The following is a 13,873-nucleotide window of genomic DNA, read 5'->3' as shown; positions in this document are numbered from 1 at the left end:
CCTGGGATCTCAGAGATGAAGTTGAAACAGTGTTTCGATTATAGAACCCAAACAAACCAGATACCTGCTTTCAGCAGCCAAGGCCTAAGAGCTGGAGCCAAACCTCAGAGCTAAAGCTGGTCCAAAGTAAAAAGAAAAAAAGGAGCGGTTGGGAGCTTCAGTCACCCGCCAGCTTGAAAACAGCCCTCTGTCCCTCACCGAGACTGACCAGGCACCCCAGTGGGTCCCCCCGCCCTGAAGGGTATGTGACCAGCTGAAAATAACCTTCATCCTCTCATCCAGGCTGGCCAGGCACCCCAGTGGGGAATCCCACCCTGATCCAGGACACCCTTCAGGGCAAACCAGCCAGCCCCCACCCGTGCACCAGGTCTCTATCCTATATACCGTATTTGCCGGCATATAAGACGACTGGGCATATAAGACGACCCCCTAACATTTCCACTCAAAATACAGAGTTTGTTATATACTCGCCATATAAGACTACCCCCTCTTTCGCACACCTTCCACACACCAAATAAAAGGTAAAACAATATCAGATTTGATTTTAACATTTTAATTTATATTCAAATGCTTATGACATGCAGGAAAACTGTCACAAGGCTGTACGTAATCAAACATATACATAAAACAGTGCAAGTTTATTACCGGTAAACATACCGGTAATTCACTAAAGAAAACACACTCTATAGACTGGTACCGTAGATGCTTCTCAGGAACACAGGCAAGCAGCCCACAACCTAGAGGGACTGTCAATGATAGAAGTAAGATAACAAATAGAGGGAGAGAGCAAGTGCCGGGCAAGGCCCTAGCAAGTTCGCTGGCGTGACAGTTTCACCTTAAAAGCCTTCAACCTCCTCTTCATCATCTGATATTAAAAGTTCATCAACGACATCTTGGTGCCATGATAGGGATGATAGGGGTTTGACTGGTCGACATTTTCTATGCTGTACTGTACAATGGGGCAGTATTGTGGTTGGCTGTTGGCTGTATACAAAGCCTGATTTGATTGGTCCCTGCTCCCTGTTTGCCCGCCCTGTCACTATAGCAGTCTGGTCCACCCTTGCATCAGCATCTCCCTGGGACCTCACTAGTGCGCAAGTGCGAGCTCTTCTACATTCTAACAGGCACCATGATAGCGCAAAATCGCGAATCTTCAATGCATATGTAAAGAAATATACGGTAACCCGAATTTACCACACTCGCAAAATCGCATAACAGCCGAGCATACACCCAGCAGCGCTGCTGATGCCTGAACGGTATGTGGAATGAAGTGGGCGGGCATCGGGAGGCCACTATGGCACAGGGCAAGCACTATGGGCAGTCTATCTGAAGTGTACCTGGCGTATAAGACGACCCCCCACTTGGAGGCATATTTTTCAGGGCCAAAAAATCGTCTTATACGCCGGCAAATACGGTAGTAAAAGGGTAATATGCCTTCCAGCACCGGGATCAGAATGACAGGGGGCAGTGCCCAAACCCCCTGATCACTCTGCGGCTCTGTGTGTAACAGGGGGCGGCACCACAACCTCCCTATCTGCCCTGCTCTGGTCGTGACAGGGGAAGGCGCCCCAATCCCCTGATCAGCCCTGCTCTGTGCCTGATAGGGGAGAGCTCCCCAACTCCCTGATCGCCCTGCAGCTCTGTGTGTGACAGGAGGGAGCTCCCCAACCCCCGATCGACCCTGCTCTGTGCGTGACAGGGTACAGAGCCCCAAACCCCCTGATGGGACCTGCTCTGTGAGTGACGGGGGCAGCGCCCCAACCCCCTGATTGGCCCTGCTCTGTGCACGACAGGGGGTGGCCCCCCAACCTCCCCATCGACCCTGCCTTGAATGTGATAGGGGGCGGTGCCCTAACCCCCCAATTGGCCCTACCCTGAGCGTGACTGAGGGTGGCATCGCAACCTCCCGATCCACCCTGCTCTGTGCATGACAGGGGGCAATGCCCCAACTCCCCAATCGGCCCTGCTCTGAGCCTGACCAGGGGCTGCACCTAGGGATTGGGCCTGCCCTCTGCCACCCGGGAGCAGGCCTAAGCCAGCAGGGCGTTATCTCCCAAGGGGTCCCAGACTGCGAGAGGGCACAGGTCGGGCTGAGGAACCCCCCCTTATGAGCGCTCATATTTTTGTGCCCCGGGCCTCTAGTATATATATAAAGCTCTTGCTGGCGCCAATCACACTTGTGTGTTTTGATCTGTCATTGTCAATTGTGAATTTGATTGACACTTCTATTATAGAGAAAGGGCAAATAGTAATATTAAAATATTTCTTCTAATTAATTTCCTTTCAATGTGCACAAATTCATATACCAGGCTACTAGTACATAGTATAATTATGAAAGCTGAGGATCAACTGATTATGTGACTTTACCAAAGGATTCAGCTATTCACAAATTGGATAGAGGCTAACTTAATTCCTGGACATATTTGGTTCTTTCTTTATTATTTGTCTTCTCGTTTATTTCTATAGCCATTTAAGATTCTTTTCTTATTTCCAAAGCTCACTATTGTCCTTTAATAGGTGAAAAAAAGGTGAATACTCTGTTTGAATTAAAAAGCTATCTATATCTATGCATCTTTTCACTTTAAAAGTTCAGGAAACTTAAAATTGGCAACTTAACATTTCAGTAGTCTAAAAATTACTAAATCGATGGGTAAAATAAAGAGAAGAGTTGTGGTCGAGAGGAGCTGATTCCCTGGTGAGACTAAAACTACCAGAGCCCTTTCAAACTGCCTAAGCAAATAGGAGTTAAGATATCATTATTCATTTATTATATGATCATACTGAAAAAATGTGAACAGAATGGGGATATTTATTATTAATAGACATAATGCTTGATATGGTTTGATATAATCTGGAACTAAACCAACAATAAGAAAACCAAATGTCAAGATACAAAAAGGCCAGTTAACCACCTCATCTATTTAGTAGTTTTATCCTTCATTCTTCAGGACAAACAACTTGGATTTTTGACTCCTCTTTCTCTCAGAACCAGCATGCAATCCCTTGCCCACTCCTGACACTTGACCTTCACAACTGATGTAGAACCCAGCTGCTCCTTCTCCACCATTGCTACTGGACTCCCATACTCCAGCACAAATTGCTTGGATTCTCAGCCATCTTTAGGTGTTTCTCTGTTTCTGCTCTTGTCCCCTTTTGTCCTTTCTAAACAATGGAAACCATTTAAAATGTGTCAGATAATGTTACTTCAGATCAAACCCTTCAGATGGCTTCTTGACTCACTGAGAGTAAAAGCTAAATTCATTATAATGGGCCTAGATGACAGGGCTTGTTGCCCATCACACATAGCTCTCTATCTTATCTCCCATTACTCTTGCCATTCACTGCATTCCACCATCTGTTCCTCCTCTCTTCTGGGCATATGAGCCACAGTTCCCTCCTCAGAACTGTAGTGTTTGCTGTTTTCTCTGCCTAGAATCTTCTTACTCATGTGTGGTAGGACTTATGACTCCCAATCCTTTAAATTTTTATCTAAATTCCACATTCTCATTAAGGTTTGTCCTTATTTAAAATTTCAACACCCTCCACCCACTTTGCTTATTCCCCTTCCTCTATTATTCTTTATTGTCACCAGCTTACATATAATATAAACTGAGTGGCCAGATTATTATGACCAGCCAGATTATGATGACCACCCCATCAGTACTTCGTTGGGCCACCTTTTGCCTTCAATACTGCGGCGAAGAGGCCATATCCATTGGGATATGCCATCAACATGATAGGATGAACTTGATCATCAATGATACTTAGGCATCTTGTGCTATTCAGATGTTTATAATTATCTGGCCCTCTAGCAATTTCAGTGGGAAATTATAGCTAATTTGCCTACAAACGTCACATGGTCATAATAATCTGGCCACTCAGTGTGTATTTTATTTATTCATCTTATTTATTTTCTTTATTTTTCCTTTGTAAAAGTGAATATAAGGGAAACTTTCTTCAATGTCATGTTTGCTATCTAACACATAGTAAGTGATCAATGAATATTTGTTGAATGAAACACTGAGTAGTAAGGACTTTTTAATTGTGTAGCCTTGCAGAAATCATAAAAGCCTTTTGGCTTTTTGTTTTTCATGCTGTGCAATAGGAATGTTACTGGTTCTATTTCATGGGCTCTTTGGTGGGATTAAAGGGAGGGAGGAAGGGAAAGAAAGGAAGAGTAAAGAAGGGAAAAGAAAGTTGTAAAGCTATGACTATTTAAAGCAGCAGGGTTTGGGGCACCATTTCGGGGTTTTGGAAAACATACCAGGACCATACACTCTCCGCAAACTAATGTAAAATGTGCTCTCTGCTGAACTGGATTGTACTTTCACAGCTGTAGTAACTCAATTACCTTTAGAAACGATCATTTTTGTTGTTAAAGGACTTTGTATTAGTAAATACACTATCATATATAGTAGTCCCTTCTTATCCATGCTTATTTTCAGTGGTCAACCTGGTCCAAAAATATTAAATTAAAATTTCAGCATTAACTAATTCATAACTTTTCAATTGTGCACCATTTGGAGTAGCCTAATGAAATCTCATTGTCCTGCTCTGTGCTGCCTGGAATGTTATCCTTTGCCGGGGTATCCACACTGTACTCACTACCCACCGATCAGTTACTAACTAGCCATTGTGACTATACGATGGACTGTCCTGCTATCTCAGTGCTTGTTTTCAAATATCCCTCATTCTACTTAATAACAACCTCAACATGCAAGAGTGGTGATACTGGAATTCAAATATGTCAAAGAGAAGCCATAAAGTGTGTGTATATGTAGGAAAATACATTATATATACATTATATAATTCAATACTATTGGCAGTTTTAGACACCTGCTGCAGGTCTTGGAATATATTTCCAGTGAATAAGGGGGAACTACAATTGTTATAAAGTCTACTATAATCTACTCTCATTTGCTTTCCTGCATACTTTCAGTTAATCCCTTTAATGCTTCCTCTAGTCAGGGTTTTCATTTTTATTACTATGCTTTGATATATTCCCAACCTTTTAACTGTTTACTGATCCCAAGGATCTTAAATCCAATTTATCACTAGAGAAGCAGGGAAGTATGCTCAAATGGAGATTTGATCATCTTTATATGTCTTAAGGAATTAAGTATTTAATGAGAAAATTACACCATGAAACTTGGACACTCTTCTCTAATATTTATGACAAATTTCTTTCTAAATCTGCTTTGTTTTTTTTTTTATCAGGATGAATTAAATTTTGTAGTGTTTTCCAAGTTTTGGTCTTATTTTAAAGAATATTTTGACTTGGGCTTTTTATGAAGTAGCTCCCAAGCAGCATGAAAGTGAATGAGAAATAGGGAAATCATTTTAGTTCATATCAGTGAGCAACTATTGCTTCAGCTTTGATTCTTTCCTTACATTTTCTTAGCTCATGCTAAGTTTGTCTTTTTTCCAATGGAAGATATTTATTGCCTCACCCAATTCCTTGACTACTTTCCCACTGCTGCGTACAAGATCTAAAACAACTCTTATTTTCTTTGGAATTCTTCCCCAGGCAGTTTTTCTACTCTTTAGTATCCCGGATCTGGTCAGACATTGAAAACACTGCTATTAAATATTCTTTCTTAAAATCCTGTAATAATATTGGCTTACTGCAAGTCTCATGTGGATCTGCTTTGTAAACAGTATTTTCTAGCTAGTTCTTACTTTCACTCCATGTATTACACCTATGGTGATAGCCTAAACTTTGTTAACCATCTATTACAAATTAGAAATCTTAAGTTTCAGCTTCTCACTTGCTCAATATTGTTTTCCCATCCAGACTTCTCATACTGTTATCAGAGAATTGCACAAGTAGAATTTCCATTAAACTTGAAATAACTATTATATTAGTTTAAGGTGTACAACTTAGTGATTAGACATTAATATAATTTATGGAGTAATCACCCTGATAAATTTAGTACCTTGTACATACTATAATAATATTGAATATATTCCTTATGTTGTACTTTATACATCCCATGACTATTTTTATATCTGAAAATCTGTACTTTTGAATCAACCTTAATATTTATCTTTACTACTTCTAAACTTCCTATTCTTAGATCAGGTAAAATGCTTCAGTTATATGCATTACTGCCAATTAAAATTAAGGGAATCCAAGGTATTTTTCCTAAAATCTTTTCCTCTTCTGTTATTCTTATCTTAATTAGTGGAGAACTTAACTACCTAGTCATCTATAGATAGAATCTGGGGAAACAATTTGAATCCTTTATGTCCAAAAACTTTACATCATTCAAGATATTCTAATAATATTTGTCTTCAAATATTTCTCAAGTTTGTCTTGTGCCCCTCCCTTTTCCCCGCCCTTCTCTGCTGGTCTATTCCAGCCCTTCACATATCTTATCTAGGTTATCTACAGTATTTGAAGTGGTTTCCTTGCCTCCAGTTCTAATGCTTTATTGCCAACACATTCATACCTATGTCATTCTTCTGCTTTAAAACCATCAGGTGCCTCCTGTATAGCGTTTGAGACTGAACTAAGAGAATCTTTTCTGCACCTCCACAATATTCCCATCTGTATCACAAAACCAAATACATTATATTGCTATTTTATTTTATTGGATAACTTATTGCCACTAAATATAAGTTCCTTGAAAACTACAATTATGTCTATTCGGTTGTATGCTATCAGAACTTCTGAAAAAATTATTGCTTAATAAGTATTTGATAAATAGAATATGTCATTCAGCCCTAACCGATTTGGCTCAGGGGATAGAGCGTCGGCCTGTGCACTGAAGGGTTCCAGGTTCAATTCCGGTCAAGGGCATGTACCTTGGTTGCAGGCACATACCCAGTAGGTGGTGTGCAGGAGGCGGCCGATCGATGTTTCTCTATCATCGATGTTTCTAACTCTCTATCCCTTTCCCTTCCTCTCCTTGAAAAATCAATAAAATATATTAAAAAAAGAATATGCTATTCAGATTACTAATAGCAAAAACCAAACAAATTTTATTGCAAGATATAAAACAAAGTGCTAAATCACAATATGTAATTAATATCTCTCTATATATATATGAAAATACAATGCACATTCAAAATATTAGACTTTAGTGCTGAGTACTTAAGCTTATGTACTTCCATATGAATTGATGGTTTATCTAGGTCAGGGGTAATGTGCTTTCTTCAAGATATAAATAAATCTACTCACAGAGCCCTAACTGGTTTGGCTCAATGGGAAGAGTGTCGGCCTTCAGACTGAAAGGTCCCAGGTTTGATTCTGGTCAAGGGGCATGTACCTGGGTTGCAGGCACATCCCCAGCAGGGAGTGTGCAGTAGGCAGCTGATCGCTGTTTCTCTCTCATCAATGTTTCTAACTCTCTATCCTTCTCCCTTCCTCTCTGTAAAAAATCAATAAAATATATTTTTAAAAAAATCTAGTCACAGAGGTTTTCACTTGACCCTGAAAATATTTGTTGTGTCAGTTTATATCACTATCAAAAATGTTTATTATGAAAAGAATGCAATGGCAATGTCCAAAAATTTTGAGTTTCTGTTTTGTTTTCTCATTTTCTAGATAAACACACACTGGAAATTTCAGGGACCCCCACATTATTTACATGGCCCCTGCATGATACAGTGGCCAAAGAGTAATTATTGCCTATATACAATTATAGCTTCATTATTTTAGTCAGTGGCTCCAAACAGTTTTGACACACCCCACTCTCAACCAGAGGACGTTTGACAATGTCTGGAGACATTTCTGGTTGTCACAGCTGGAAGAGAGAGGGGGGAGCTACTAGTTTCCAGTGGATAGCGGCCAGAGATGTTGTAGACATCCTACAATGCACAGGGCAGTCCACAGCAATTTCCAATGTTCAATGCGACCATTAAGAAAACCCAAAATGTGATCAGTGCTTGGGCTAGAAAACCCTGGTTTAGACATCATCTTATGTTAGAAAATACTCCAGTAGAGAAAATCATATATTTCATTAATGCATTTACCAAACACTTAATACTGGCTTTTATCATAACACATTGTACTAGGTGCTATTGGGAACAAAATAATTAATTCCATAAGAAACCTGCTTTCAAGGAGCTTTTAGTCTAATCTAAGAAAAGACTTATTTTATATATCTGATTATTATATTATGTATATTTTCCTCATCTAATATATACCTTATATGCAATTTACTTAACTAATATATCGCATATATACATACACATATACAGAAATATAAATAAATAATAGTAAAGCTAAAATATAGTTATTAAGGAATAAAATTTTGAAAATATATAGGAGTTTGAAGAATTATTTCAACCTAAGCAAGAATCTAGAAAAACTTTTTTTTATTTTTTGATACTCACCCAAGGACATGCTTAGAGAAACGTCAATCAGTTTCACACCCCGACCAGGGATCAAAGCCACAACTCAGGTATGTGCCCTGACTGGGAATTAAACCTGCCAACCTTTCCATGCATGGGACAGCCCTCGACCAACTGAACCACTCCAGCTGAGCTAGAAAAACAATTGAAGGAAGGTTTACTTTTATTTCATCTTAAGGGATTAGTAGCATTTAGACATGTTAATTCAAGGATAAGAAATTTCCAAACTCTGTAATAAAAAATACCAAATCTTCCTCTATTTGTATATTATTTTTTCCCTCTATCTCTACATATATTTCATTCAAACGTTTTTGTACTACTTAAAATGATCAAGTGACAGTCTCCAATAAAATCAGTTTAATTAAAGTTATTCAGTAAGTATTTTTTTAATATATTTTATTGATTTTTTACAGAGAGGAAAGGAGAGAGATAGAGATAGAGAGTTAGAAACATCGATGAGAGAGAAATATCGATCAGCTGCCTCCTGCACATCCCCTACTGGGGAAGTGCGCACAACCCAGGTACATGCCCTTGACCCGAATCGAACCTGGGACCTTTCAGTCCGCAGGCCGACGCTCTATCCACTGAGCCAAACCGGTTTCGGCTATTCAGTAAGTATTTTTAAACACAGTGCTAGACTCAGGAAATACAACAGTGAATATTTTGAAAATTGTAAATTAAATATTTATCCTATCTAATAATAGACAAACATGGTAATTGACCATACCTTGGCTACACCTCCCATTGGCTAATCAGCACGATATGCAAATTAACTGCCAACAAAGATGGCAGCTAATTTGCATACTGTGGGCAGGGCGGGACAGCACAGCTGCCACTGTGAGAGCTGCCATCCAGGCCCCGTGTGTGACCCCAGAAGCCGCCTGCCTGCCGCCAGTGATTGGATCCAATCCCAGCCACAGGCCGGCCCCAGAATCCCCAGAAGCTGCCCAGAGGCCACCCAGAAGTCGGTGATCGGGGGGAGATAGGGGTCCCCTGCCCAGGTTGTGTATATTGCTGGGTTTCATGACTAGTTTTCAATTTAGGACATTTGTATATCTGTTCCTATGAAAGAGTCTGGGCAAGGGGCCGATCCTGTGATTGAAGGGTGATGGGGGTCAACGCCTCTGCCCGAGGCATCAGGCCTAGGCAAGGGCGGGGCCAGTGATCAGGGGGAGGTGGGGGGGTCCCCCCAGCCAGTGATTGGTGTGAACTACGGAGGAAACACCTTTTCTGACTGCTCATTGGCTAAGCTCCCTGTATGCCACTGGTAATATTCTTAGTAACTTGAGTAATAAGAATCCAAAAAGGTGATCTAGGGTTTTTCACCATACTCCTGGAGAAAAAAACGAAGGTCTGCTGCTGGAGGGCTAAGAAATGTCATATCCTGCCCTAGCCTGTTTGGCTCAATGGATAATGCCTTGACCTGCTGATGGCAGGGTCTGGGTTCAATTCTGACCAAGGGCATGTACCTAGGTTGCAGGCTCCTCCCTGGCCGGGGCCTGGGTCAGCACTCATGCAGGAGGCAACCAATCAAAGTGTTCCTCTAACTTTGATGTTTCTCTCTGTCTTTCCCTTTCTCTTCCACATTCTCTAAAAATCAATGGAAATATATCCTCAGGTGAGGATAAAAAAATAATAAAGAAATTATTATATGAAAGACACATCTTGAAAATGTCTAAAGAAAGTTGTCATTTTTTCATGGTGAAGGGACTGGAGTCTGCATTGATGAAAAAACTTTGCTGGCTGCAGTGACTGGCAGAGGCTGCAGCAGCAGGGTGATGGGGCTGGTGCTTTCCCCTGATGAGCCCAGTCGCCTCCCACAAAGGGAGGCCAGACTGTGGCTTAGGCCTGCTCCCCAAGGGGAGCAGGGATCGAGCCTAAGCCATCACTAGGACATCCCCTGAGGACTCCCTGTATGTGAGAGGGGGCAGGCTGGGCTGAGGGACTCCCCTGCCCTCCACTGCACAAATTTTGTGTACCGGGCCCCTAGTATGTATATATTAATATCAATTTCCATATGTGTAAATGTTCATAGAGGCAGAGATGAATGAGCAATTGATTCATTCATGGGAGAACATGACAGATAAACACACAGAAAAGATGAAATTTGGGCTGAACATTGTTGAATGAGTAGAAATTTGAAGACAGAGGGAAGAGGAAAAGGCTGCACTATGTATGAGTAAAGGCAAATATGGGTTTCTTTGGAGAATGATGCTGGATAAGTATCTTGAGACCAGGGAGTAAGTGGCCTATTTTCACATTTAATTCAGCTGTGTAGTTTATGCATAACGTTTAATTAGACATTTAGTTTCATTGACAACATAATCTAATACTAATTATGGCATTTTATTTTCTCTCAAATTCAGATGCAGGGAATATCACATTTAGCACTCCATTTTATGTGTGTGTGTGCATGAGGGAGAAGGTATTTGTCTTTTGTTTTACTTTATTTTTAATAATTAACTCTCTTCATTTACTTTCTCTGACCACCTGTCTTAAGCTTTCCTTTGAGACTGAGATCCTGGGACTCATCCCATGCTCCAAATCATGTTTAATGTTTGATATTTCTTCGTTTGACACTCGATACCAATCTGAGACGCCGTGCTGTGTAATCACAGTAAGAACTAGATTGTATGGAGTTGTTCAAGGATCTGGCTGCAATAATTGGACAACTTTAAAATTTGAGCGGTAGAAGTTTACGGTGAGGCTCATTTTATTATTTCCTTTAAAGCTTGTTCTCAGAGCATATGGAAATTATATGTCATAGAAAGTTAGAAGGTGGCCCAGACTCTTTGCTCTTTCTTATTCTTCATGTCTTATCAGTCTTCATATCCTGAAGACCGTGCCTCTTAGAGTCTGTCTCATTTACCTGGCTGCTCATTCCTATAGGGGGCTCCTGGTTCATGCTTCTTGGTACAGGTGCTTCTCCTACAGCTCATCACCAATGGCCTGCATTCAGCTTTCATTTTCAATCCTGCAGAGGAGATTTAGAATGCAAATATGCTCCCTTTGCTTCCTTACTTAAAACTTTCCATGGCCTCCACTGCCTATGGGATAAAATCCAAACTTCCTGGAGCGATGCACAAGGGCCTCCAAGTCCTCACTCTGGCCTTGTCACCAGCCACAGTCCTTGCTCTTGTCCTAACACCCTGAATATGTATGGAATAGAGACAGGTGCTGCTCACATCATGCCATTCAAGCTGCTTGTAGCAGACAGGCAATAACTTCAAGGGAAGACTCACTGCCCGGCTGTTAGGAGTGTGGGCAGCCTATGGCAACCAGCTGCACCTCTTTCATGTCAGCTTCAGCTTTTGAGCAGAGTCATACTCTTCTCAGGGTGGCCCCAGCTAATGGCTGAGTAAGACTATGGTAATGAAGGCCTGGGCACTTCTGCCCAATGCAGGACCCTCTAACTAGGAATCTTTGCTCCAGAGCTTGAACTATAACAGTTCATTCACTTGTTGTAGTCTCCAAACACCTACTCTTTCCAAGGACATGCCACATGCCTGATTATAAATTTAATGCCTACAATTATATTGACAGATTTATGCAATTACTGATTAAACAGTTTTTATTTATTTTGTATTAAGTGAAAAGCCCTGGGCTAGGTGCTAAAGATATAGATGTGTAAAAGGAAAATAGTTTTTGCCTCCATTCAGTATACATATGCATGGGAAAGCTAATTACACAATTATTTATCTTTACTAGCATAGAAAGTACAAGGAAAGGCAGTTAAAGGATTATAGGGATATAAAGTAGGATGGAACTGACATAGTCTGAAGGTTTGGAAAATTGCTTTGAGCAAATGTTATATAAGGTGAATTCTGAAGACTGAGTAGGAATTAATTAAGTGAAGTAGGAGGGAACATAATAAATGTTTATTGGATGAATAAAATACTGTAGTTTATGTCTGTAGTTTAACTATACTCCAGAGACAAATACAACAATTTTTATTGGCCACTTCAAATATTTCTTTATTGTGACCAATAACATTTAATATATTTTTCTTTTATGAAACATCTTTTATTTACATCTTAACTACAATCTCCACAAAATTATTTAAATGTATTTTTCTAGTTGTAAATATGTCTGGTTTCAAATCTCAAGGTATCATGTGCTGATGATTTGAGAGCCTATATGAGCCTAATGGAGCCTTAGAGCTATTATATTCCATGATTTTTGATATAATTTATTTTTAAGCTCTTAAATAAACCATCAAAACAAGTATTTACCAAGAGGATTGACTCTCACAAATGTTGTTTATAGCAGAAAGCCAAGAATATATTTTTATATTCTGGCAACAGAATCTTCAATTGTAATGGCATTTCTATAAAATATATGAAATAAAATGTATTTTGCTAAACCTCTCCTGCAAGTTCAAGGTTCATAAAAGTTACTAAATATTTATTTGTTTAATTGACGACAATTGACTGCTGAAACGTAAGTAATAATAATAATAATAATAATAATAATAAATTTGGAGATAAAAAGCTCCTGGAAATTTGAGAGTGTAGCTTAAAAGATGCCAAATATCTGGCTGGATTAATTTTTTATTTCATCACCATGTTGTTGGCTGGCCCCATACAGACACAATCTATTTCTATTCTTTCCTTTTTCACTTTATCCCTTATGCCTCATTAGGCTTGGAATAGAAAAAGGGCTACCACAAATAAAGCTTAGATCAATCATTCCCCTCTAGGATAGAGTAAGCAAAATCAATCACTGTCCATTCAAGTGGTTCTCGGCTATTGACTTTAAACTTCCCAGATCTAGAGGTTACTGTACTTTTAATTGCACTGAAGTTGAATGTTTGTGCTTTAGCTTATTACTTAGCTATCTTTAGAGAATATACTCTACTATATCTCTATTAATATTTTATGTCTATTGATGAAGGTTGGGAATTTTTAACCTGTGATTGGAAGGCAGATAATATTATCCCTAAAGCATTTATGAATAGCTCTTACATAGAAACTCCTAATTTTAGCTTTTAGTTTACAATCTCATTGTATATTGATTTTTAAAGCTCTATATATTAACTCTAAATATATATATGGGAAATTGTCCATAATATATGAAAATACATTTTTAAAAACACATATGAAAATATATTATTTGTATTGTGTTGTTGATACTTATTATATAACTTCATTTTCCGTAAAATCACAATTATTAAATCTAGTAGTAGATTCTTATTCCAAAATATTCATCATATTAAGAAGTTGAGAGAAAACCCAAAAGTAATTAGGCATATCACCAGAGTTATAAAAATCCATTACTTAAATGTTCATTAAACAAAACTAACATGCTCTCTTTGACACTGAAAAATAATATATTTTTCTTGAGAACACAGAAAATGAAATACCTTGAAGTTATATATTTTCCTAGCTATAATATTTGGTCAAATATAAAAATTTTATAGAAACAGAATGGGTGATCACTAGAGGACTGTTTATCATATGTGTGTAATACCTAAGAACCATCTATTTTGAGCTTTCAGGAAGGAAGAACTACAGAG

The sequence above is a fragment of the Myotis davidii genome, unplaced genomic scaffold (assembly GCF_000327345.1).
Source record: "Myotis davidii unplaced genomic scaffold, ASM32734v1 scaffold294, whole genome shotgun sequence".
Lineage (NCBI taxonomy): Eukaryota > Metazoa > Chordata > Mammalia > Chiroptera > Vespertilionidae > Myotis > Myotis davidii.
Note: the sequence above shows the minus strand (reverse complement) of the source record.